Source organism: Falco punctatus (assembly GCF_963210335.1).
Source record: "Falco punctatus genome assembly, contig: scaffold_50, whole genome shotgun sequence".
Taxonomy (NCBI): Eukaryota; Metazoa; Chordata; class Aves; order Falconiformes; family Falconidae; genus Falco; species Falco punctatus.
Genome location: NW_027660309.1, coordinates 114,861 through 142,174, shown reverse-complemented (window position 1 = coordinate 142,174; position 27,314 = coordinate 114,861). Strand labels below are relative to the sequence as shown.

Genomic DNA, 27,314 nt, shown 5'->3' with positions numbered 1-27,314 from the left:
GCAGATCAACAACTTTCTTGCCCTGGGAATCCCAGCCCTGGACACAGCTCTGCGAGAGGAAGGAAGGGTCACCTGCCTCCATTGACCAGTGATGCTTTTCCTAATGCAGCCCCCGCAGCTATTGCCTTTGCCATGAAGGTGCATCAATCATTGTTCAACCTCACCTGCTTGTCCTCTGTCATCACCCAAAGGTCTTCTCTGCATAGCTGCTCTCTGGCTGGCCTGCCACTGTTACCGAAATCTCGGAATGAAGAACTTATCGACACCAATGTGATGTAGATAAGCAGACACTTCTTTATTGACGGCCGGGTGTGTGAGTGAGTCCTCTCACGATCAACGCACACCAGGTCCCAAAATCAGATTCCATATATAGAACTTATTCATACATATTAATTAATTATTCATGCATAATCATAACGTTTCCCATAAATCATTTACATACTCTCCTCCTATATCCGATTCTGCGCAGTAAAGCTTAGAAAGGTCTAGAAATGGGTCTGGGGTACGATTTGGGTCGGTGGTATATGAGTTGGTGGTCGCGATCTCCCCCTGCCGGAATTACCTTTTACTAAAGTTCACGGTTTCTTGGCAGGCACCTACAAGCTGTTCCAGTCGACTCTCCCCAGTTCCCATTCATCTCATATTCTGACGTTTCAATACACCTCTGCGTACAGAAGACTGGTTAAATACAAAGGAACCTTTCAACCCTAAAGTTATTACCTATGTTTTAACAATGGTTCCAGGCCCTTCTTCTAGCCTTGGTACAGGACGTACAGAAGATTTAATAGCAGCTTTTACTGTGCAACTATAAGTTTCATTAAAAATATTTCTTATCCTTCTATTTTTCAATTTTATAAAATGATTTTATAAAATCAATTAATCAAATAAAGTCAATCAATCTTAACTTATTAACAAATCGATAACATTTCCCCCCTTTGAAAGTGTTGAAAATCATTATTTCAATACTTTCACATTATTCATATATCTTTTGTTTCAACATATTTTGGTGATGGATCATGTCTTGATAAAATAGTTGGTACTTCTCTCATAATCATACAATTCACTGCAATTCTATTGGTAAACTCTTTCTTCAAACATGCATATACTAGCATGCTCATCAAAAAGACAACTAGTAACAGAAACAAAGTTTTAATTATAGATTGTATCCAAGAGCTCAAATTCCATCCCAGTTTGTTAAAAATTTTCCCAAGCCAATCTTCTGACATATCCTTTTGAATTGCTTCAGTTTCTTTTTCAATTTTTCCCAATAGGTCTAGATCATGTTCCACATCCTGAGTAACATTTGGAATGTGGATACAACAGTGGTCCAGTTTATCCTTGAGATATCCACACACTCCATGTTCTTTAAGTAGGAGCATGTCTAGTGTCATTCTATTTGTAAAGTCATTCTGGAGGTCGCCTGTAATTATATATTCAATTCCTTAAACCCCTTTTTGTTAACGTTTGCTAATTTTTCCACTTGACCAGTTAACTGATAGAGCCATGCTCTGTTTCTATATGAAGCTATAGGATTTAAAAGTGATTCCAGTGCCCAACCAGTTTTCACTCCTGTAAATGGTTCATTCCAAATATCATCATTTATCTCAGATCTCTTTATTCGTTTCAATTCTAAATTCTCTAAGGATCCTTTAAATGGTGATTTCTTTCAAACTGGACACAATGTTGGCATGCCTAAAGTGATTTGTTTCACCTTACCATCTAATGGTAAATGTGTGGTCCAGGTTCCATCACTTAATGCCCAAACTAAATGTCCTGGACTTCAAATAGTAGTTTTACTCCAACTAAACAAAGTTCCTTTCCTAACTGTAAAAGTGCTGGTTAAATTGAGAGTGTTCTTAAGACCTCGACAAAAACAACCATATTTTAAAACAGTGGCCTACGGAGGAATTCTTTGGATTACTAAGTCTGCATTACTACAATCATACACTTTTTCACATTTCCACCATGGCACTCCTTTATTTTCCTTCTCTCCCGATGAAGTTGACCTATCATTGACCCAGGGTAATACTGAAAAAACTTTTCCATCCCAGGTAAAACACCAAGAAGTTCTTGCCATATACTGAAAATGAGAAAATATGGACATAGACCATATAGAGTCCCATTGTTCTACTAATTGGGTACCTTGGCCAGTTTTGTTACACTTCCATTTCATGATACTTCTGCTCACATTGGTTTTAAGTTGTTCATCATAAGAACACCATCCTAACTGGAGATTTGGACCCCCAGGAAGAAGAACTCAAGCTATGGCACTAGGTCGGGATCCTGTTATAAAATCATAATTCAATAGTTTGGTTTGGGGTTTTTTTTGTTTGTTTTCTTTTGTTTTGTTTTTTACAATCTGTTTCTTTACCTGTTGACTTCCACTGTTTTCTAATAACCTTTACTTGTTCATACCATTGAGTTACTGGCCTTTGTTCACAATAGGTGGTTTCATTTTTATGTTCCAGATTAGTCAGATTCATAGTTAAAATTCCCCATGGAATAGATTCACCTACTGCCCTCGGTATTGGCAAACAAGCAGTGATCTGCATGACATTTTGTAAATTGGCAAATTCTTTAGTCAATCCTACCAACAAATTTTCCTCAGCCATTTGTTTGGGAATTCCAGTCACTTGTTCTGTTTCTACTTGTCTTTTGTTCCTGTCCACCAAGCCAGCCCATGATCCCACCAACACTGCCAACCAAAAGAAAATCCAAAACCCAATCATAACCTGATATAAAAAATTAGACATGTTTCAAAGTCAATTTTTAAGTCTCTGGGTCACGATTAGCAATCTTCCACGGAGCAGATGCTTTCTTCACGGTGCTTTCTTCGCTCGAGTATAATGTATCCAAGCATCCGATTCTGCAAGTTTGATAGCTGTAAAAGTGGTTAACAGTATCTGGAAAGGTCCTCTCCAGCGCTCCTGCAAAGGTTCGGAGGTCCAAGTCTTCACATAGACATTGTCTCCTGGTTGGAAATCATGCACTGAATTTTCCACGGGTAAAGGTCTATTCCAAATTACTACACTCCAAATCACAGCCAAAGTTTTCCTTAGAAAAAGCAAATAGTTATACACATCTTGTTTTCCTTTTACATGAATGTTTCGATTTGGTTCTAGAGACTCATATGGTTTTCCATATAATAATTCATAAGGGCTGACTGAGGTTCCACTCTTTGGCTGTACCCTGATTCATAATAATGCCAATGAAAGTGCCTGAGGCCACTTTAGACTGGTTTCTTGACAAATTTTACTTATTTGTCGTTTCAAAGTTTGATTCATCCTCTCCACTTTTCCACTAAATTGTGGTCTCCAAGACGCATGCAAATCCCAATTAATACCCAATACTTTGCTAACACTTTGGATTACTTCAGCCACAAAGTGTGGACCTCTGTCAGAGGAAATTCCAATAGGAACTCCAAATCTCGGAATTATTTCTTGTAATAACCACTTCACAACCTCTTTTTGCTTGTGTGGTGCGACAGGGAAGGGCTTCTGGCCATCCTGTAAAAGTATCAACCCTTACCAGGATGTACCGGTACCCATTTTGTCTAGGTAACTGTCGCGACGGAGGGAAGACACAGTCACTCAATATGAGTGATCAGCAGACTTCGTTTATTGTGCCTTACAGTCATCTTTTATACCTTGTTATAATTAGCTCATACATATTACAAAAGTTAAGCTCATTATTGGTTAGTTGCCTAGATACCAAGCCCGCCCCTAGTTTCTCTTCTGTAGTTTTCTGTTCCCACCTGCAACATTCTTTTCCCACCGAAATCTTCCTGTTATTGTGTAACAAGAACAGCCAAAGACAGTGTATTTTGCTTTACTTCAGAGAAGCTGAGAGCGATGTGCATTTTTGTCCAGCCAGCTGGACTATGTCTATGAGACCTTTTTCAGCTAGCCAGTTATCCACAATTCCCCCGTTTTTATTTTGGGCGACATAGGCCTGGTTGACCATTTTCAATAACAGCGTTTTAACACAGGAAAATACACAGCCAACTTATAAAATCTCAGTTCAGAAGGATAATTCCAGAAATACTTGAAAAAATAAAGTTAGCTTGAAGCTTTAATTTAGATGCTCTTTCTGTTCCAGTGATATAAAAAGTTTAAAAAATTCAAAGGTAATTTTAAAGTTCTGAACATGGACTAATGCAAGCTCAAAACCCAAAAAGAAACCAAACTGATGTTTGACTAGGAATATTTGCAAATATTTTAGTGGAAAATCCCTGACCATTAACAATTTTCTGTCCAAATAACAACTGCCCTTATGCAACCAACCAGTCCATACATTTTCTGAAGAATACCTCATTGATATCAAAGAATTAACAAACGGAAAAAATTAGTTCTAAGCTATATACATTCATAAGTGGATTTTTCAACAGTTACATACAGATTTACACACTAAGCCATAATGGCTTGTAGGTGATACACACAAGAAGAGTACCTTGCTTATCTGTCTGAATGTCTATGCTAAATTTGACAACTATGCCACAAGCCAAGCCTACATGGGTGCTGTATGTTATGCACGTTCCTTAACAAACAGAAGTGTAATAGACAAATTCCCAAGATCTAGTCCCCAACCTAATTATATTATTTTGTAGCCAATTAAGGAAAATAACACAAATGTGCATATCTACGTGTGCACACACCTTTTAGTTCAGAACCAATCCGTGATAAAAGGCCTTAGCCTTATGGCATCATCAAATCTTAACGAGTACAGTAATTAAAAATGCAGTCTTACTGTAAGTGTGATTTATGCTGACATTCCCTCAAATGCTACACGTGAGTATTTCTCACTCAACTGCCTCAAGTTAAAATAGTAGTATTTGTTAATATGTATTAAAAAATCATTAATTCTCTACAATAGCAGTTGACTTCCATAACACTATGGAAGCAAAAGAGGCTTAAGATGGGTTTTCTGAATACTAACAATTTATTTTAGACTGTCTAAACTCAGGTCTTGAAAGATTTCACTCTGCCAGACATAGAAACACCGTTGCACTCCAGTTGTGATATCCCTTTTCCCAAGTTGTCACATGCACATCTGGCTCAAGCAACATTATTGTTAAAGTTTCTCTCTGCTACATAAATGCATATTGCACTTGTAGATATAAAAGACAGCACCCTTACTTAGATTATTACCTTATTACCTCATAACTCTTAGTATACCTTGTATCTCTGATTTCATCACTTCAAAAATTCACCAGGAGCAGATAAAACCACAGCATCAGACTAAACTACACCTTAACTGCTGATTCAAATAAAGGCATTCTCTTCAGATATGCCTAATGCTTACAAATAATTTTGGCTGGTTATGATCAAAAACCTATTATTACAATAATGATCAAAAATAATAATCCCGTTTGCAAAATGCCTTTAAGCCAGCCTCCTAGTCCCAACCAATTTCCACATTCAGAATACAGCATAAATACAGAATAAATTATCTCCATCAAGGCAAAAAGGCTTCTTTTTAAACACAGAGATGTTTGCTAGTTCAAAGCAGAAACCCATTTCTTGTAGGTGACATCTGAAGCACTTTTTTTTTTTTTTTTTTTTTTTTTTGTGGGCTTGTAATCAAGTCCATATTTTCCCTTGAGAAGCTTAAGCTGTTCCTCTTGTTTCAGGAGTGTTTCCAACTCTGATTTGTCGAATAGGTCCGTATTTCCCAAATATATCATACATTTCCTCCGCTGTGATTTTATACGGCAGGTTCCGAATATAGAGGATCCGATTGACCTCTGGGGGCAGCCAGATGTTAGCTCGCTTGGCCGCTTGCATCGCCATGGCACTGATCGGAGGGGGGATGGGGGGGTGGGGGTGCCGCCTTGGAGAGAAACCGCGGCCGGGAAGGGGCCTGCCGGGCTGCGCCGCCTCTCGCCGCTGCCGCGGGGGTCCCGGATGCTATCCCATACGCTAATAACCCGGGTAATTCCTTTTTACAATCTATGTCCTGCACGCTCCGCTTTCCTAAAAAGCATATGAGCGAATCGTACGTCGCTTGTCTCTCCACACCTTCGTCAGCGCTGTTGCAGCCTTTGCGAGACTTTGGCGACGCGTGTCCTGCGAGACCCTCTGTAGGTGCTCCCGGGCGCGGGGACTGTGCCCTGCCGCCTCCTGCGCTGCTTTCAGGACCGGTACCCGAATCTCCGTCGAACCGTGGCTCGCAGGTTCAGCCCTCTCTAGGGTCCCTGTTCGGGCGCCATTTGTTGCGACGGAGGGAAGACACAGTCACTCAATATGAGTGATCAGCAGACTGCGTTTATTGTGCCTTACAGTCACCTTTTATACCTTGTTATAATTAGCTCATACATATTACAAAAGTTAAGCTCATTATTGGTTAGTTGCCTAAATACCAAGCCCGCCCCTAGTTTCTCTTCTGTAGTTTTCTGTTCCCACCTGCAACATTCTTTTCCCACCGAAATCTTCCTGTTATTGTGTAACAAAAACAGCCAAAGACAGTGTATTTTGCTTTACTTCAGAGAAGCTGAGAGCGATGTGCATTTTTGTCCAGCCAGCTGGACTATGTCTATGAACTTTTTCAGCTAGCCAGTTATCCACAGGTAACTCTGAAAAATCTACTTGCCCATAATCTCCAGGTTCTGTACCAGATTTCAGTCTACCCGTTTGAACCTTTTTCTTAATCACTGGATTATTTTTCAAACATACTTCACACTTTGCAGTTACCATTTTAACTATTCCTAACATCTTAACTGATATTACTTGCTTTCGTAAAAATGTTACTAAGGCTTCTGCCCCTCAATGACATTCTTGGTGTCTCATTTGAATTATCTCTCTCATCAAAAGAGGTGGAATTACTACTTGTCCATTAGGAGTTATCCACCATCCAGCTAAGTTTTTCTTAGCATTTAATAACTGACCCAATTTGTCATCTTCCTCTGAATATCTCGGTTTTTCCCTAGGAAGGGTTACTGTTTTAGAAGGAATTATTGCCATTTGCAATGCTTGTTTCTTTGCTACCTTTTTTCTTTCTTTTTTTTTTTTTTTTCTGTTCTATCAGCTAAATTATTCCCAGCTATTATTTTTGTATTCCCAATCTGGTGTGCCTTACAGTGCATGATTGCTACTTGATCTGGCTTTTGAACTGCTTGCAATAATCGTAAAATTTCTGTTTGATGCTTAATGTTTGATCCTTGAGAGGACAATAACCCCCTCTCTTTCCACAAAGCTCCATGGACATGCACTACCCCAAAGGCATATTTTGAATCAGTCCAGATATTTACTCTCTTGTCTTTGCTTATCTCTAAGGCTCGAATTAAAGCGATGAGTTCTGCCTTTTGGGCTGATGTGGTACTCGCCAATGCTCCTGCTTCTATAACTGTAGTCTTTGTTGTTACCGCATATCCGGCGTATCGGACTCCTTGTTCCATAAAGCTGCTTCCATCAGTATACAGTTCCCAGTCTGGTCGCTCCAACGGCACATCCTTCAGATCTTCACGACTGGAATAAACATACTCGATAGTAGCCAAGCAATCATGTTCCAGTCGTCCTTCTTCCTGTATGGAACTTAAAAACACTGAAGAATTTACCAGGTTAGTTGTCTTTAGAATCACATCATCCTGTTCAGTCAATACCACCTGGTATTTCATCATTCGGCTGGGGGACAGCCAATGTCCTCCCTTCTGTTCTAGGACAGCTGTCACCATGTGTGGGACATAGACTGTTATTGTTCTTCCCAAAGTCAATTTCTGAGCTTCTTGTATGAGCATCACTGTTGCTGTCACTGCTCGAAGGCAGTTTGGCCACCCTTTACTCACTGTGTCCAGTTGTTTAGAGAAATATCTGACTAGTTGTTTCCAGCTTCCTATCCTCTGGGTGTTTTCAAAGAACGTCTTCAGAATTTCTTAGTGATTAAGTATTCTTTATTGTCGGCGCCGGGCGTACGGGGGATCCTTCCACCAATCGTACCCACTCAGAGGGGCAGACTATCTTATATTTATATAATGAAACAATGAATATTCCATTAATGCCTATACATATTCATTACCTGAACCCGCCTACCCTCGCTTCGTATGCTAATTAGCTTATCAGTCTTTTACGCTTGCGCAGATTCTTCCAAAAATTGTGGGCCGGGGTCTTTAGAATGTGGGCAGTGGTCTATGGGAGGAAGGCTGTAGGTCTTCCTCATGGTGTACTTTTCACCTTTTGCTCATTATTTGATGGTCTTGCACATTTGCAGTGTTCTTATCAGTCTGAGGTAATTTATGCCCTTGCTGGCCCTCTGCTTTTCTTGCTTAATTATTTCTTTTACCCTTATCTGTCCTCTCCTGCTGAAGTGTTTCGCTAAAGTTTTAACACAGAAGCTCAGCAGATAGGCGGATGTCTAACAAAGGATAACAGAACAGACACCACAGGTAGATGAGTAACATGTGGCGGTACATGATATCTACAATTGTTACAGTGGCTAACAAACATAATGTTTATTCTTTAATTCTATTCTAAAGTTCATTCACACTACATCACTTTGAAGCATATGCTTTGCTGTGTTTCAAAAGTGATGAGTTGGCAGACTTGTAGAAATCTTTCCCAGGGTTTTTACAATACCCCTTGCAGTTTTACTCAGGGACATCCAGCTGTCCCATTATCTCCTTGGTAGGGCAGCTTGCTTTGCAGATAAGGAGGACAGCTCTCCTTGCAGAGATTTGCAACTTCCTTGTCAGAACAGTCTATATGATCTTTCAGACATTTTAACCCCTTTGTCGCTATACAATTACAAGCTTATTTATGCATTAAAATGAATATTGGTTTATGAATACAAACTTGACCATATTATTTACAGCTTATTCACATCATGGGTTAACATGCCCAGTGCAAGGTGTTGTCTTTCATGTACAAACAGCTGGAAATCTTTGGTTAGATCCGGCAGTCCCAAGGCAGGTGCAGACATTAAGGCACGTTTCAACTCTACAAAAGCCTTTTGTTGTTGTGGGCCCCATACAAAGGGAGAGTTCTTCTGGGCCTCGTACAGCGGTTTAGCTATTAGCCCATAGTTCATGATCCAAAGGCGACACCACCCAGTCATTCCCAGAAATGCTCTGAGTTCATGAATATTTCTCGGCTCAGGTATACTACAAATAGCTTCTGTGTGATTTTTTCCTAATTGTCGTTGTCCTTTGGAAATCTCAAAGCCGAGATATATCACAGTCTGGCAGGCTATCTGGGCTTTCTTCCTGGATACCTTATACCCATTTAGTCCCAGGAAATTCAAAAGGTCAATAGTCACCTGTATACAAATAAATCTTTCTTCTGTAGCAATCAATATATCATCCACATATTGTAAAAATAAATGTCCAGGTCTTGGTTTGTCCTCTTTCCAGATTTCAAATTCCTTTGCTAAATGATTTCCAAAAATATTTGGACTGTTTTTAAATCCTTGGGGTAATCTAGTCCATGTCAGCTGCATCTTTTGCCCGGTTTGAGGATTTTCCCATTCAAAAGCAAACAGTTTTCTGGTTTCCTTTTCCAAAGGTATACGAAAGAAAGCATCTTTTAAATCAAGCACTGTAAACCACTGATAATTCTCCCTCAATGCTGTTAACAGTGTATAAGGGTTTGCTACTACAGGATAAATATCCTTAACTATTTGATTTACTGCTCTCAAGTCTTGTACCAGTCTATATTCACCCGAAGGTTTTCTGACTGGTAAATTAGGAGTATTATACTCAGATTCACATTCTTCCAAAATTTTATACTCCAAAAATTTATCAATCAATTTCTTCAATTCCTGTCTCACTTCCGGTTTGATTGGACACTGTTTAATTCTCACTGTTCCTGCGCCTTCCTTCAAATCTATTTTAACAGGTTCTGCTAGTTTCAATTTACCAGGAATATTTGTTTCCCATACAGTAGGGATCACTGCCAAATCCACCTCCGGTGGAATTTCTTGTTCCTTTACCTTTTCTTGTATCATCAGGATTTCTCCCGTTTTTGACTCAGGTATTTTCAGGAAAAGTTCTCCTTCGTCAAAAACAATCTGTGCATTTAATTTGGATAACAAATCTCTTCCTAAGAAGGGTATCGGACATTCTGGTACATACAAAAATTCATATGTAATTATCTTATTTCCAAATTTCAAATCCAGTGGTTGCAGGAATGGCCTGGTTTTGTTCCAGTTTTTCCTTTACAGGTATTTAATAGAAAAATGTCACTCCTGTATCCACTCCCAACCTCACAATTTAAACAACATTTTTTTCCACTTTCTTATTATCAGAAGTTATAGCTATTACCAAATTATCTCTAATAGTTAGCTTACATTCATCCTGCCAATCCTTTCTTTGTCTTAAGTAAAAAAACAAATCCACATCTGGCATTTTATTCATTTCCCTTCTCTTTTACAATACAGTATTAACTGCAAAATAGTGTTATAATTCAGTGTGCCAATCGTGGGCCACTTTTCCTGATCATCCAATATACACAAAGGCCACCAATTATTACAATACTCAAGTTATTACAATACTCAATCATCTGGCTCTTTTGCAGATCATCCTGTAAATTTCCCCAATGTGCCAATAAACATCCCAACAAAGAATTTTTCAGGATTTTGTCATTTACAGAAAGATTACCCATGCTTTTACTTTTAAACAACCAAGTTAACTTAGTTGCCATGGTGTAATTACTCACAGTACAATACACAATTATTCAACTGTCACTCTGATCCGTGGATCCACACTCCATGCTCGCTTTCGTTCTCAATTATACGTCTCACCCTTACAGCCACACTCACACTTTCCCACAGTTACTTTAAACAAACATATAACACAATATTATACCTCTTAATTTCCTTCTTAATACACAAACTCACAAAACAACAAAGGACACCAAAAACTTCTAACTTCTTGTTAGAGGCACAGCCTTAGAGAACACTATAGCACATAGTTTCTCTTGTCTACACTTTTGTCCAACCCTTCAATAGCTTTCGCTTATGTCTTACAGGCAGACTCCTAGTCCTACCCTGCGCAGCTCTTTCACCGCATCTGACAGGCAGACTTACTCAGTGGGACTCCAACCCACTGGTGGGACTCCATCCCACTCTTTCCCATACACTTATTATAGTGGGACTCCTGCCCACTTCCTCTAGTGCACTTACTTACTACAATTAAAAAGAAGTGTCTTACCCAAAAAAAATCCAGGGAACGTTGCGAAGAGCCTTACGAATCGGGGATCGATGGGTGTCCCCGAGAAATCCTCGGTGCCGGCTGGAACCGATCAGGTCCCCGACTCCTCCGGTCTCCTTCAGCGAGGTCCCATCTGGGTCGCCAAAACTGTTACCAAAATCTCGGAATGAAGAACTTATCGACACCAATGTGATGCAGATAAGCAGACACTTCTTTATTGACGGCCGGGTGCGTGAGCGAGTCTTCTCACGATCAACGCACACCAGGTCCCAAAATCAGATTCCATATATAGAACTTATTCATACATATTAATTAATTATTCATGCATAATCATAACATTTCCCATAAATCATTTACATACTCTCCTCCTATATCCGATTCTGCGCAGTAAAGCTTAGAAAGGTCTAGAAATGGGTCTGGGGTACGATTTGGGTAGGTGGTATGTGAGTCGGTGGTCGCGATCTCCCCCTGCCGGAATTACCTTTTACTAAAGTTCACGGTTTCTTGGCAGGCACCTACAAGCTGTTCCAGTCGACTCTCCCCAGTTCCCATTCATCTCATATTCTGACGTTTCAATACACCTCTGCGTACAGAAGACTGGTTAAATACAAAGGAACCTTTCAACCCTAAAGTTATTACCTATGTTTTAACAATGGTTCCAGGCCCTTCTTCTAGCCTTGGTACAGGACGTACAGAAGATTTAATAGCAGCTTTTACTGTGCAACTATAAGTTTCCTATAAAAATTTTTCTTATTCTTCTATATTTTAATTCTATTAAATGATTTTATAAAATCAATTAATCAATCTAATATAAACAATCAATCTTAACTTATTAACAAATCGATAACAAAGCTGCGTCCCGTCTCTTCATTCGCCGCAAATTGGTGACCCCGACGTGATGCGTTTAAGGATCTGACGTGAAGGGCTCTCGAATCGCCTGTCTGAGCGACATGCAGCGAATGCCACAGAACTTTGAATGATCTGCTGAAAGGAAGCGGGAGCCGGCCTGAAATCCCTCCGGAGCTGAGAGGTGAGCTGTGGGAAATCCGTAATGGGGAATCAGGCTTCGTCCCCAGAAAGAGACGTATATGGACTCATGAAGGGTCTTCTAGTCAGATCAGGGAGTCCGTGCCTCAGTCTCCTCAAATGGTGACCCCTATGGTGGTGTCCCGAAGCCTTGGAAGAATAAGGACGGAAAAAAGACAGCTCGTGGAAGAGGGCTGCGTTCCGGGGGAGACGGCTTGGCTGAACGATCGTCTGGCTGTCTGGACCAGGCGGACAACCTAAACCCCGAGGATAACACCTGTATTCATCGAGGCAGGTGAGCAGCCAAGAAACTTTAGAGACTTTGAAAGAATGAAAGTGTGTACATACAGCAGCCAGTTGAATGATGCTGCCGCGGAGGGGAGCTCCCTGTTGGGAATGCATTTAGCATCTTGGTGGCAAATTCTGACTACTCTTTGCCTAAGTGTGGACTAATTCTACTAACGGTGCTAAACCAGAGGAAGCTGTAAATTCCACCGACAGCGCGACTCTTCTCAAGACACCGTCAGCGATGGCGATTCTGTCCACACCTCCTCTGCCCCCAAAGCTTCTGTCACTGATTGCAGCGACCCTCGCAACACAGGACCAAGCACGGGAACAGGACAACTCGGACAATGATTCCATTGACACTGATAAACCTTTTGATCCAGGTTGATCCTATAGATCTGGAAAAGGAGCTAGACCTTTCCCCCACCCCCTTGTCTCTCCTGATGCATCGATTGTATTTTTGGGGAGGGTGAAAGGGAGTCTGAGGGACTGGTGGCAGGAATGCAAGTGGGAAACACTTCAGTGATGGGTTTTGGGAGTCGCTATGGCATGTTCAGTATTTTGTCAGACAAATCAACCTGCAGAGTGGCAGCCTGTGCAATACGAGGCTGTTAAAGGGTTAAGCAAAGCAGTGCGGGAAGGGAGGATTCATAATACATTTGCTATGTCCCTTCTTGAAGTGATGGCAGAGCCTTGTACACTCACGCTGCATGATTGGAAGTCATTGCTTTGTATGGTACTAACTGATACAGTCTATGATGTGGTTATCTGATTTTTGTGAGCTATGTGTAGTGGCCTTGATTGAAAACCTTAATCGGGGAATTGCTGTTAACTATGAGCAGTTGGCTGGAGAAAATAATTGTGCCGATTCTGTGACTCGGGCAAGGTATCCCAGGGACAACTGTTTGCAAATGAATGAGATGGCTATTAAGGCAGTCCAGATGCGGGAGTCTTGCCACAGTCTTGCAGGGTCCTAGAGAGTCACTAACTGTAATACTAACTCTATTGATCGGCTTCAGAATATTTTGCAACAAGTCGAACATCAGGAAGCTCAAGGGTTGCTTTTAAAACAACTAGCTGTGATAGTGTCAATGAAAATTGTAAATGGGCAACTTTCACAATCGCAACCCCAACATGTGTCAAATGATTGTAACGCAGAACTCACAGCAGACTGTAACTCTCAGGCTGAGTTCTGGAATGCAGCGTAACAGATTTTTGCTTCTCTAATCTCTTCTGTAAGAATAGCACACGCTCTTAACTTGCTTAGTAAATTAGGCTGCTAGCTTGCTAAACAAAGTAATACTACAAATACTGTTCTTTTTTTTCTGGCTTATTAACAGATGTTGATTCTGTCCATCATATGTTGCTACAGAACCGAGTTGCTATTGATTTTTATTATTAGCACAGGGACACAAGTGTGAAGACTTTGATAGGATGTGTTACGTGAATCTGAGTGACCACTGTGAATTAATTTACAAAAGTATACAAAACTCAAAAGCCTTAAAACAAAGATCTGCAACAGAGCCAGGGGCGGGATGCCTTTGGTCTCTTCTCACGGCTGGGAAACTTTGGGCCATGACTCAAAAGTATTACAGGATTTATTATAATTATCTTTAACCACCTTATTGATGTTTGCCTTATGTCTCCCATGCTTTTTTTTCCCTGTATTCAGTGTTTAGTTGATTGTAACATAAAGCAGGTCATGGTCACCCAGCCTACACACACCCTTTGCCTCCTCGCAATTGAGCAAAAAAGGGGAGGATAGAGAATGTCTGAGGAGATATACAGGAGAGGAAACTGGAGAATTATTTGACCTAACAAGAGATGAGAGAACAGCTAGGTATTGTGAAGGAGAATAGGAAAGATAAACATGGTTATCTAGTGTTTAATAGGTGTCTGCACGCTTGTAGAGATATATAGCTGTGTAACGGCATGAATGATTTCCGCCCTGAGCCTGGTGGAGCATACAGCTGCGGTTTGTGTCCGGGCTCAGAGATGTAAATAGGGGCTTCTCTGTTATGGTAAAAGTGTTTCTCTTTGCATAAAAAAAGAGGGAATGAAGGGAATGACCCCAGAGGTATGTTCAGAGAAGGCATGCTATGTTTCGAACTTTTTGACTGAACCAGTTCTTGTTTGGTGTGCCCTTCCACCTACGTATAATGTTAATCCAAAATAAGATGATACTGTTTACACTTTGTCGATCTTTGTCTTTCTGTAGATGCTAATGTAGTAGGAGGCTATGATGGGAACTTGTCGCAGCAGTTCTTCCCTTATCCAGAGTAACAGCAGGGAAAGCATTAAAGAGTTAAATCACCTTGTTTGGTAGGCAGTTAAGCATGTGAGTCAAAATTGCCACTGCTTTTTGTTGTTGGTTCAAGGACATGGCTGTGAGGATTTGGATGGTATGTGCTGCGTGGATTTTAGGCGCCCCATTGCAGCAACATGTTAACAAAATCTGAGAAGATGTCAGCCTTTTGGGCATCCATTCACTCAACTGGCAGTATTGTTTGTTTGCTGTTACCTTGGTTGCTGTCATGTTTGCAAGGGCCCTGCAGAACATGGCAAACCTGGTACTAGCTGTTCAAAAACAAAAAAGGAGAAATTGTAAAATTGTACGGAACAAAGACAGTGGGTTATTTTGACATTGATAATATGTCTCAGTTGACATATTGACATAATTATTTTTTATTTGTTCTATTACTTACACCTTGTTTTTACTCGTTCGGTTTCAAAGGTTCTTTTTGTGCAACAGTAAGGGGGAGATGCAGGAGCAGGCTGGAAACGAGGACCATGCGTGGCAATCCGTTAGCTGAGGGGAATGTGCTCGAGCTTGTCTGGACAACAATTAACATGATGAGATGTTTACAGAGCAGAGGGGAGTGGGGGACGGATGGCGCCAAGGAAAGGTAACACCTTGCTGTTAATTGCTGGCAGTTAACCACCAATCAGGGATTGCCTAGTATGCAAGGCTTAGCTTCAAGAACCAATCTGTTTAAAACGCGCAGCTTCTGAGAGTCTATAGAAACTCGTGCTTCTGTACAATAAATTGACATTTGCTTGCATCAAGCTGCGTCCCGTCTCTTCATTCGCCGCAAATTGGTGACCCCGACGTGATGCGTTTAAGGATCTGACGTGAAGGGCTCTCGAATCGCCTGTCTGAGCGACATGCAGCGAATGCCACAGAACTTTGAATGATCTGCTGAAAGGAAGCGGGAGCCGGCCTGAAATCCCTCCGGAGCTGAGAGGTGAGCTGTGGGAAATCCGTAATGGGGAATCAGGCTTCGTCCCCAGAAAGAGACGTATATGGACTCATGAAGGGTCTTCTAGTCAGATCAGGGAGTCCGTGCCTCAGTCTCCTCAAATGGTGACCCCTATGGTGGTGTCCCGAAGCCTTGGAAGAATAAGGACGGAAAAAAGACAGCTCGTGGAAGAGGGCTGCGTTCCGGGGGAGACGGCTTGGCTGAACGATCGTCTGGCTGTCTGGACCAGGCGGACAACCTAAACCCCGAGGATAACACCTGTATTCATCGAGGCAGGTGAGCAGCCAAGAAACTTTAGAGACTTTGAAAGAATGAAAGTGTGTACATACAGCAGCCAGTTGAATGATGCTGCCGCGGAGGGGAGCTCCCTGTTGGGAATGCATTTAGCATCTTGGTGGCAAATTCTGACTACTCTTTGCCTAAGTGTGGACTAATTCTACTAACGGTGCTAAACCAGAGGAAGCTGTAAATTCCACCGACAGCGCGACTCTTCTCAAGACACCGTCAGCGATGGCGATTCTGTCCACACCTCCTCTGCCCCCAAAGCTTCTGTCACTGATTGCAGCGACCCTCGCAACACAGGACCAAGCACGGGAACAGGACAACTCGGACAATGATTCCATTGACACTGATAAACCTTTTGATCCAGGTTGATCCTATAGATCTGGAAAAGGAGCTAGACCTTTCCCCCACCCCCTTGTCTCTCCTGATGCATCGATTGTATTTTTGGGGAGGGTGAAAGGGAGTCTGAGGGACTGGTGGCAGGAATGCAAGTGGGAAACACTTCAGTGATGGGTTTTGGGAGTCGCTATGGCATGTTCAGTATTTTGTCAGACAAATCAACCTGCAGAGTGGCAGCCTGTGCAATACGAGGCTGTTAAAGGGTTAAGCAAAGCAGTGCGGGAAGGGAGGATTCATAATACATTTGCTATGTCCCTTCTTGAAGTGATGGCAGAGCCTTGTACACTCACGCTGCATGATTGGAAGTCATTGCTTTGTATGGTACTAACTGATACAGTCTATGATGTGGTTATCTGATTTTTGTGAGCTATGTGTAGTGGCCTTGATTGAAAACCTTAATCGGGGAATTGCTGTTAACTATGAGCAGTTGGCTGGAGAAAATAATTGTGCCGATTCTGTGACTCGGGCAAGGTATCCCAGGGACAACTGTTTGCAAATGAATGAGATGGCTATTAAGGCAGTCCAGATGCGGGAGTCTTGCCACAGTCTTGCAGGGTCCTAGAGAGTCACTAACTGTAATACTAACTCTATTGATCGGCTTCAGAATATTTTGCAACAAGTCGAACATCAGGAAGCTCAAGGGTTGCTTTTAAAACAACTAGCTGTGATAGTGTCAATGAAAATTGTAAATGGGCAACTTTCACAATCGCAACCCCAACATGTGTCAAATGATTGTAACGCAGAACTCACAGCAGACTGTAACTCTCAGGCTGAGTTCTGGAATGCAGCGTAACAGATTTTTGCTTCTCTAATCTCTTCTGTAAGAATAGCACACGCTCTTAACTTGCTTAGTAAATTAGGCTGCTAGCTTGCTAAACAAAGTAATACTACAAATACTGTTCTTTTTTTTCTGGCTTATTAACAGATGTTGATTCTGTCCATCATATGTTGCTACAGAACCGAGTTGCTATTGATTTTTATTATTAGCACAGGGACACAAGTGTGAAGACTTTGATAGGATGTGTTACGTGAATCTGAGTGACCACTGTGAATTAATTTACAAAAGTATACAAAACTCAAAAGCCTTAAAACAAAGATCTGCAACAGAGCCAGGGGCGGGATGCCTTTGGTCTCTTCTCACGGCTGGGAAACTTTGGGCCATGACTCAAAAGTATTACAGGATTTATTATAATTATCTTTAACCACCTTATTGATGTTTGCCTTATGTCTCCCATGCTTTTTTTTCCCTGTATTCAGTGTTTAGTTGATTGTAACATAAAGCAGGTCATGGTCACCCAGCCTACACACACCCTTTGCCTCCTCGCAATTGAGCAAAAAAGGGGAGGATAGAGAATGTCTGAGGAGATATACAGGAGAGGAAACTGGAGAATTATTTGACCTAACAAGAGATGAGAGAACAGCTAGGTATTGTGAAGGAGAATAGGAAAGATAAACATGGTTATCTAGTGTTTAATAGGTGTCTGCACGCTTGTAGAGATATATAGCTGTGTAACGGCATGAATGATTTCCGCCCTGAGCCTGGTGGAGCATACAGCTGCGGTTTGTGTCCGGGCTCAGAGATGTAAATAGGGGCTTCTCTGTTATGGTAAAAGTGTTTCTCTTTGCATAAAAAAAGAGGGAATGAAGGGAATGACCCCAGAGGTATGTTCAGAGAAGGCATGCTATGTTTCGAACTTTTTGACTGAACCAGTTCTTGTTTGGTGTGCCCTTCCACCTACGTATAATGTTAATCCAAAATAAGATGATACTGTTTACACTTTGTCGATCTTTGTCTTTCTGTAGATGCTAATGTAGTAGGAGGCTATGATGGGAACTTGTCGCAGCAGTTCTTCCCTTATCCAGAGTAACAGCAGGGAAAGCATTAAAGAGTTAAATCACCTTGTTTGGTAGGCAGTTAAGCATGTGAGTCAAAATTGCCACTGCTTTTTGTTGTTGGTTCAAGGACATGGCTGTGAGGATTTGGATGGTATGTGCTGCGTGGATTTTAGGCGCCCCATTGCAGCAACATGTTAACAAAATCTGAGAAGATGTCAGCCTTTTGGGCATCCATTCACTCAACTGGCAGTATTGTTTGTTTGCTGTTACCTTGGTTGCTGTCATGTTTGCAAGGGCCCTGCAGAACATGGCAAACCTGGTACTAGCTGTTCAAAAACAAAAAAGGAGAAATTGTAAAATTGTACGGAACAAAGACAGTGGGTTATTTTGACATTGATAATATGTCTCAGTTGACATATTGACATAATTATTTTTTATTTGTTCTATTACTTACACCTTGTTTTTACTCGTTCGGTTTCAAAGGTTCTTTTTGTGCAACAGTAAGGGGGAGATGCAGGAGCAGGCTGGAAACGAGGACCATGCGTGGCAATCCGTTAGCTGAGGGGAATGTGCTCGAGCTTGTCTGGACAACAATTAACATGATGAGATGTTTACAGAGCAGAGGGGAGTGGGGGACGGATGGCGCCAAGGAAAGGTAACACCTTGCTGTTAATTGCTGGCAGTTAACCACCAATCAGGGATTGCCTAGTATGCAAGGCTTAGCTTCAAGAACCAATCTGTTTAAAACGCGCAGCTTCTGAGAGTCTATAGAAACTCGTGCTTCTGTACAATAAATTGACATTTGCTTGCATCAAGCTGCGTCCCGTCTCTTCATTCGCCGCAAATTGGTGACCCCGACGTGATGCGTTTAAGAATCTGACGTGAAGGGCTCTCGAATCGCCTGTCTGAGCGACATGCAGCGAATGCCACAGAACTTTGAATGATCTGCTGAAAGGAAGCGGGAGCCGGCCTGAAATCCCTCCGGAGCTGAGAGGTGAGCTGTGGGAAATCCGTAATGGGGAATCAGGCTTCGTCCCCAGAAAGAGACGTATATGGACTCATGAAGGGTCTTCTAGTCAGATCAGGGAGTCCGTGCCTCAGTCTCCTCAAATGGTGACCCCTATGGTGGTGTCCCGAAGCCTTGGAAGAATAAGGACGGAAAAAAGACAGCTCGTGGAAGAGGGCTGCGTTCCGGGGGAGACGGCTTGGCTGAACGATCGTCTGGCTGTCTGGACCAGGCGGACAACCTAAACCCCGAGGATAACACCTGTATTCATCGAGGCAGGTGAGCAGCCAAGAAACTTTAGAGACTTTGAAAGAATGAAAGTGTGTACATACAGCAGCCAGTTGAATGATGCTGCCGCGGAGGGGAGCTCCCTGTTGGGAATGCATTTAGCATCTTGGTGGCAAATTCTGACTACTCTTTGCCTAAGTGTGGACTAATTCTACTAACGGTGCTAAACCAGAGGAAGCTGTAAATTCCACCGACAGCGCGACTCTTCTCAAGACACCGTCAGCGATGGCGATTCTGTCCACACCTCCTCTGCCCCCAAAGCTTCTGTCACTGATTGCAGCGACCCTCGCAACACAGGACCAAGCACGGGAACAGGACAACTCGGACAATGATTCCATTGACACTGATAAACCTTTTGATCCAGGTTGATCCTATAGATCTGGAAAAGGAGCTAGACCTTTCCCCCACCCCCTTGTCTCTCCTGATGCATCGATTGTATTTTTGGGGAGGGTGAAAGGGAGTCTGAGGGACTGGTGGCAGGAATGCAAGTGGGAAACACTTCAGTGATGGGTTTTGGGAGTCGCTATGGCATGTTCAGTATTTTGTCAGACAAATCAACCTGCAGAGTGGCAGCCTGTGCAATACGAGGCTGTTAAAGGGTTAAGCAAAGCAGTGCGGGAAGGGAGGATTCATAATACATTTGCTATGTCCCTTCTTGAAGTGATGGCAGAGCCTTGTACACTCACGCTGCATGATTGGAAGTCATTGCTTTGTATGGTACTAACTGATACAGTCTATGATGTGGTTATCTGATTTTTGTGAGCTATGTGTAGTGGCCTTGATTGAAAACCTTAATCGGGGAATTGCTGTTAACTATGAGCAGTTGGCTGGAGAAAATAATTGTGCCGATTCTGTGACTCGGGCAAGGTATCCCAGGGACAACTGTTTGCAAATGAATGAGATGGCTATTAAGGCAGTCCAGATGCGGGAGTCTTGCCACAGTCTTGCAGGGTCCTAGAGAGTCACTAACTGTAATACTAACTCTATTGATCGGCTTCAGAATATTTTGCAACAAGTCGAACATCAGGAAGCTCAAGGGTTGCTTTTAAAACAACTAGCTGTGATAGTGTCAATGAAAATTGTAAATGGGCAACTTTCACAATCGCAACCCCAACATGTGTCAAATGATTGTAACGCAGAACTCACAGCAGACTGTAACTCTCAGGCTGAGTTCTGGAATGCAGCGTAACAGATTTTTGCTTCTCTAATCTCTTCTGTAAGAATAGCACACGCTCTTAACTTGCTTAGTAAATTAGGCTGCTAGCTTGCTAAACAAAGTAATACTACAAATACTGTTCTTTTTTTTCTGGCTTATTAACAGATGTTGATTCTGTCCATCATATGTTGCTACAGAACCGAGTTGCTATTGATTTTTATTATTAGCACAGGGACACAAGTGTGAAGACTTTGATAGGATGTGTTACGTGAATCTGAGTGACCACTGTGAATTAATTTACAAAAGTATACAAAACTCAAAAGCCTTAAAACAAAGATCTGCAACAGAGCCAGGGGCGGGATGCCTTTGGTCTCTTCTCACGGCTGGGAAACTTTGGGCCATGACTCAAAAGTATTACAGGATTTATTATAATTATCTTTAACCACCTTATTGATGTTTGCCTTATGTCTCCCATGCTTTTTTTTCCCTGTATTCAGTGTTTAGTTGATTGTAACATAAAGCAGGTCATGGTCACCCAGCCTACACACACCCTTTGCCTCCTCGCAATTGAGCAAAAAAGGGGAGGATAGAGAATGTCTGAGGAGATATACAGGAGAGGAAACTGGAGAATTATTTGACCTAACAAGAGATGAGAGAACAGCTAGGTATTGTGAAGGAGAATAGGAAAGATAAACATGGTTATCTAGTGTTTAATAGGTGTCTGCACGCTTGTAGAGATATATAGCTGTGTAACGGCATGAATGATTTCCGCCCTGAGCCTGGTGGAGCATACAGCTGCGGTTTGTGTCCGGGCTCAGAGATGTAAATAGGGGCTTCTCTGTTATGGTAAAAGTGTTTCTCTTTGCATAAAAAAAGAGGGAATGAAGGGAATGACCCCAGAGGTATGTTCAGAGAAGGCATGCTATGTTTCGAACTTTTTGACTGAACCAGTTCTTGTTTGGTGTGCCCTTCCACCTACGTATAATGTTAATCCAAAATAAGATGATACTGTTTACACTTTGTCGATCTTTGTCTTTCTGTAGATGCTAATGTAGTAGGAGGCTATGATGGGAACTTGTCGCAGCAGTTCTTCCCTTATCCAGAGTAACAGCAGGGAAAGCATTAAAGAGTTAAATCACCTTGTTTGGTAGGCAGTTAAGCATGTGAGTCAAAATTGCCACTGCTTTTTGTTGTTGGTTCAAGGACATGGCTGTGAGGATTTGGATGGTATGTGCTGCGTGGATTTTAGGCGCCCCATTGCAGCAACATGTTAACAAAATCTGAGAAGATGTCAGCCTTTTGGGCATCCATTCACTCAACTGGCAGTATTGTTTGTTTGCTGTTACCTTGGTTGCTGTCATGTTTGCAAGGGCCCTGCAGAACATGGCAAACCTGGTACTAGCTGTTCAAAAACAAAAAGGAGAAATTGTAAAATTGTACGGAACAAAGACAGTGGGTTATTTTGACATTGATAATATGTCTCAGTTGACATATTGACATAATTATTTTTTATTTGTTCTATTACTTACACCTTGTTTTTACTCGTTCGGTTTCAAAGGTTCTTTTTGTGCAACAGTAAGGGGGAGATGCAGGAGCAGGCTGGAAACGAGGACCATGCGTGGCAATCCGTTAGCTGAGGGGAATGTGCTCGAGCTTGTCTGGACAACAATTAACATGATGAGATGTTTACAGAGCAGAGGGGAGTGGGGGACGGATGGCGCCAAGGAAAGGTAACACCTTGCTGTTAATTGCTGGCAGTTAACCACCAATCAGGGATTGCCTAGTATGCAAGGCTTAGCTTCAAGAACCAATCTGTTTAAAACGCGCAGCTTCTGAGAGTCTATAGAAACTCGTGCTTCTGTACAATAAATTGACATTTGCTTGCATCAAGCTGCGTCCCGTCTCTTCATTCGCCGCAAATTGGTGACCCCGACGTGATGCGTTTAAGGATCTGACGTGAAGGGCTCTCGAATCGCCTGTCTGAGCGACATGCAGCGAATGCCACAGAACTTTGAATGATCTGCTGAAAGGAAGCGGGAGCCGGCCTGAAATCCCTCCGGAGCTGAGAGGTGAGCTGTGGGAAATCCGTAATGGGGAATCAGGCTTCGTCCCCAGAAAGAGACGTATATGGACTCATGAAGGGTCTTCTAGTCAGATCAGGGAGTGCGTGCCTCAGTCTCCTCAAATGGTGACCCCTATGGTGGTGTCCCGAAGCCTTGGAAGAATAAGGACGGAAAAAAGACAGCTCGTGGAAGAGGGCTGCGTTCCGGGGGAGACGGCTTGGCTGAACGATCGTCTGGCTGTCTGGACCAGGCGGACAACCTAAACCCCGAGGATAACACCTGTATTCATCGAGGCAGGTGAGCAGCCAAGAAACTTTAGAGACTTTGAAAGAATGAAAGTGTGTACATACAGCAGCCAGTTGAATGATGCTGCCGCGGAGGGGAGCTCCCTGTTGGGAATGCATTTAGCATCTTGGTGGCAAATTCTGACTACTCTTTGCCTAAGTGTGGACTAATTCTACTAACGGTGCTAAACCAGAGGAAGCTGTAAATTCCACCGACAGCGCGACTCTTCTCAAGACACCGTCAGCGATGGCGATTCTGTCCACACCTCCTCTGCCCCCAAAGCTTCTGTCACTGATTGCAGCGACCCTCGCAACACAGGACCAAGCACGGGAACAGGACAACTCGGACAATGATTCCATTGACACTGATAAACCTTTTGATCCAGGTTGATCCTATAGATCTGGAAAAGGAGCTAGACCTTTCCCCCACCCCCTTGTCTCTCCTGATGCATCGATTGTATTTTTGGGGAGGGTGAAAGGGAGTCTGAGGGACTGGTGGCAGGAATGCAAGTGGGAAACACTTCAGTGATGGGTTTTGGGAGTCGCTATGGCATGTTCAGTATTTTGTCAGACAAATCAACCTGCAGAGTGGCAGCCTGTGCAATACGAGGCTGTTAAAGGGTTAAGCAAAGCAGTGCGGGAAGGGAGGATTCATAATACATTTGCTATGTCCCTTCTTGAAGTGATGGCAGAGCCTTGTACACTCACGCTGCATGATTGGAAGTCATTGCTTTGTATGGTACTAACTGATACAGTCTATGATGTGGTTATCTGATTTTTGTGAGCTATGTGTAGTGGCCTTGATTGAAAACCTTAATCGGGGAATTGCTGTTAACTATGAGCAGTTGGCTGGAGAAAATAATTGTGCCGATTCTGTGACTCGGGCAAGGTATCCCAGGGACAACTGTTTGCAAATGAATGAGATGGCTATTAAGGCAGTCCAGATGCGGGAGTCTTGCCACAGTCTTGCAGGGTCCTAGAGAGTCACTAACTGTAATACTAACTCTATTGATCGGCTTCAGAATATTTTGCAACAAGTCGAACATCAGGAAGCTCAAGGGTTGCTTTTAAAACAACTAGCTGTGATAGTGTCAATGAAAATTGTAAATGGGCAACTTTCACAATCGCAACCCCAACATGTGTCAAATGATTGTAACGCAGAACTCACAGCAGACTGTAACTCTCAGGCTGAGTTCTGGAATGCAGCGTAACAGATTTTTGCTTCTCTAATCTCTTCTGTAAGAATAGCACACGCTCTTAACTTGCTTAGTAAATTAGGCTGCTAGCTTGCTAAACAAAGTAATACTACAAATACTGTTCTTTTTTTTCTGGCTTATTAACAGATGTTGATTCTGTCCATCATATGTTGCTACAGAACCGAGTTGCTATTGATTTTTATTATTAGCACAGGGACACAAGTGTGAAGACTTTGATAGGATGTGTTACGTGAATCTGAGTGACCACTGTGAATTAATTTACAAAAGTATACAAAACTCAAAAGCCTTAAAACAAAGATCTGCAACAGAGCCAGGGGCGGGATGCCTTTGGTCTCTTCTCACGGCTGGGAAACTTTGGGCCATGACTCAAAAGTATTACAGGATTTATTATAATTATCTTTAACCACCTTATTGATGTTTGCCTTATGTCTCCCATGCTTTTTTTTCCCTGTATTCAGTGTTTAGTTGATTGTAACATAAAGCAGGTCATGGTCACCCAGCCTACACACACCCTTTGCCTCCTCGCAATTGAGCAAAAAAGGGGAGGATAGAGAATGTCTGAGGAGATATACAGGAGAGGAAACTGGAGAATTATTTGACCTAACAAGAGATGAGAGAACAGCTAGGTATTGTGAAGGAGAATAGGAAAGATAAACATGGTTATCTAGTGTTTAATAGGTGTCTGCACGCTTGTAGAGATATATAGCTGTGTAACGGCATGAATGATTTCCGCCCTGAGCCTGGTGGAGCATACAGCTGCGGTTTGTGTCCGGGCTCAGAGATGTAAATAGGGGCTTCTCTGTTATGGTAAAAGTGTTTCTCTTTGCATAAAAAAAGAGGGAATGAAGGGAATGACCCCAGAGGTATGTTCAGAGAAGGCATGCTATGTTTCGAACTTTTTGACTGAACCAGTTCTTGTTTGGTGTGCCCTTCCACCTACGTATAATGTTAATCCAAAATAAGATGATACTGTTTACACTTTGTCGATCTTTGTCTTTCTGTAGATGCTAATGTAGTAGGAGGCTATGATGGGAACTTGTCGCAGCAGTTCTTCCCTTATCCAGAGTAACAGCAGGGAAAGCATTAAAGAGTTAAATCACCTTGTTTGGTAGGCAGTTAAGCATGTGAGTCAAAATTGCCACTGCTTTTTGTTGTTGGTTCAAGGACATGGCTGTGAGGATTTGGATGGTATGTGCTGCGTGGATTTTAGGCGCCCCATTGCAGCAACATGTTAACAAAATCTGAGAAGATGTCAGCCTTTTGGGCATCCATTCACTCAACTGGCAGTATTGTTTGTTTGCTGTTACCTTGGTTGCTGTCATGTTTGCAAGGGCCCTGCAGAACATGGCAAACCTGGTACTAGCTGTTCAAAAACAAAAAGGAGAAATTGTAAAATTGTACGGAACAAAGACAGTGGGTTATTTTGACATTGATAATATGTCTCAGTTGACATATTGACATAATTATTTTTTATTTGTTCTATTACTTACACCTTGTTTTTACTCGTTCGGTTTCAAAGGTTCTTTTTGTGCAACAGTAAGGGGGAGATGCAGGAGCAGGCTGGAAACGAGGACCATGCGTGGCAATCCGTTAGCTGAGGGGAATGTGCTCGAGCTTGTCTGGACAACAATTAACATGATGAGATGTTTACAGAGCAGAGGGGAGTGGGGGACGGATGGCGCCAAGGAAAGGTAACACCTTGCTGTTAATTGCTGGCAGTTAACCACCAATCAGGGATTGCCTAGTATGCAAGGCTTAGCTTCAAGAACCAATCTGTTTAAAACGCGCAGCTTCTGAGAGTCTATAGAAACTCGTGCTTCTGTACAATAAATTGACATTTGCTTGCATCAAGCTGCGTCCCGTCTCTTCATTCGCCGCAAATTGGTGACCCCGACGTGATGCGTTTAAGGATCTGACGTGAAGGGCTCTCGAATCGCCTGTCTGAGCGACATGCAGCGAATGCCACAGAACTTTGAATGATCTGCTGAAAGGAAGCGGGAGCCGGCCTGAAATCCCTCCGGAGCTGAGAGGTGAGCTGTGGGAAATCCGTAATGGGGAATCAGGCTTCGTCCCCAGAAAGAGACGTATATGGACTCATGAAGGGTCTTCTAGTCAGATCAGGGAGTGCGTGCCTCAGTCTCCTCAAATGGTGACCCCTATGGTGGTGTCCCGAAGCCTTGGAAGAATAAGGACGGAAAAAAGACAGCTCGTGGAAGAGGGCTGCGTTCCGGGGGAGACGGCTTGGCTGAACGATCGTCTGGCTGTCTGGACCAGGCGGACAACCTAAACCCCGAGGATAACACCTGTATTCATCGAGGCAGGTGAGCAGCCAAGAAACTTTAGAGACTTTGAAAGAATGAAAGTGTGTACATACAGCAGCCAGTTGAATGATGCTGCCGCGGAGGGGAGCTCCCTGTTGGGAATGCATTTAGCATCTTGGTGGCAAATTCTGACTACTCTTTGCCTAAGTGTGGACTAATTCTACTAACGGTGCTAAACCAGAGGAAGCTGTAAATTCCACCGACAGCGCGACTCTTCTCAAGACACCGTCAGCGATGGCGATTCTGTCCACACCTCCTCTGCCCCCAAAGCTTCTGTCACTGATTGCAGCGACCCTCGCAACACAGGACCAAGCACGGGAACAGGACAACTCGGACAATGATTCCATTGACACTGATAAACCTTTTGATCCAGGTTGATCCTATAGATCTGGAAAAGGAGCTAGACCTTTCCCCCACCCCCTTGTCTCTCCTGATGCATCGATTGTATTTTTGGGGAGGGTGAAAGGGAGTCTGAGGGACTGGTGGCAGGAATGCAAGTGGGAAACACTTCAGTGATGGGTTTTGGGAGTCGCTATGGCATGTTCAGTATTTTGTCAGACAAATCAACCTGCAGAGTGGCAGCCTGTGCAATACGAGGCTGTTAAAGGGTTAAGCAAAGCAGTGCGGGAAGGGAGGATTCATAATACATTTGCTATGTCCCTTCTTGAAGTGATGGCAGAGCCTTGTACACTCACGCTGCATGATTGGAAGTCATTGCTTTGTATGGTACTAACTGATACAGTCTATGATGTGG

At 42.7% G+C, this 27,314-nt stretch overlaps 1 long non-coding RNA gene across 1 annotated transcript; it reads left to right on the top strand.

Annotated features, from left to right (window-relative positions):
- The first annotated feature begins 233 nt into the window (after positions 1-233).
- On the top strand, positions 234-7,052 carry LOC308057167. The gene is made up of 2 exons (XR_013925165.1): positions 234-3,557; positions 6,566-7,052. It is a non-coding gene; the product is annotated as an uncharacterized lncRNA (long non-coding RNA).
- Positions 7,053-27,314: the final 20,262 nt, after the last annotated feature.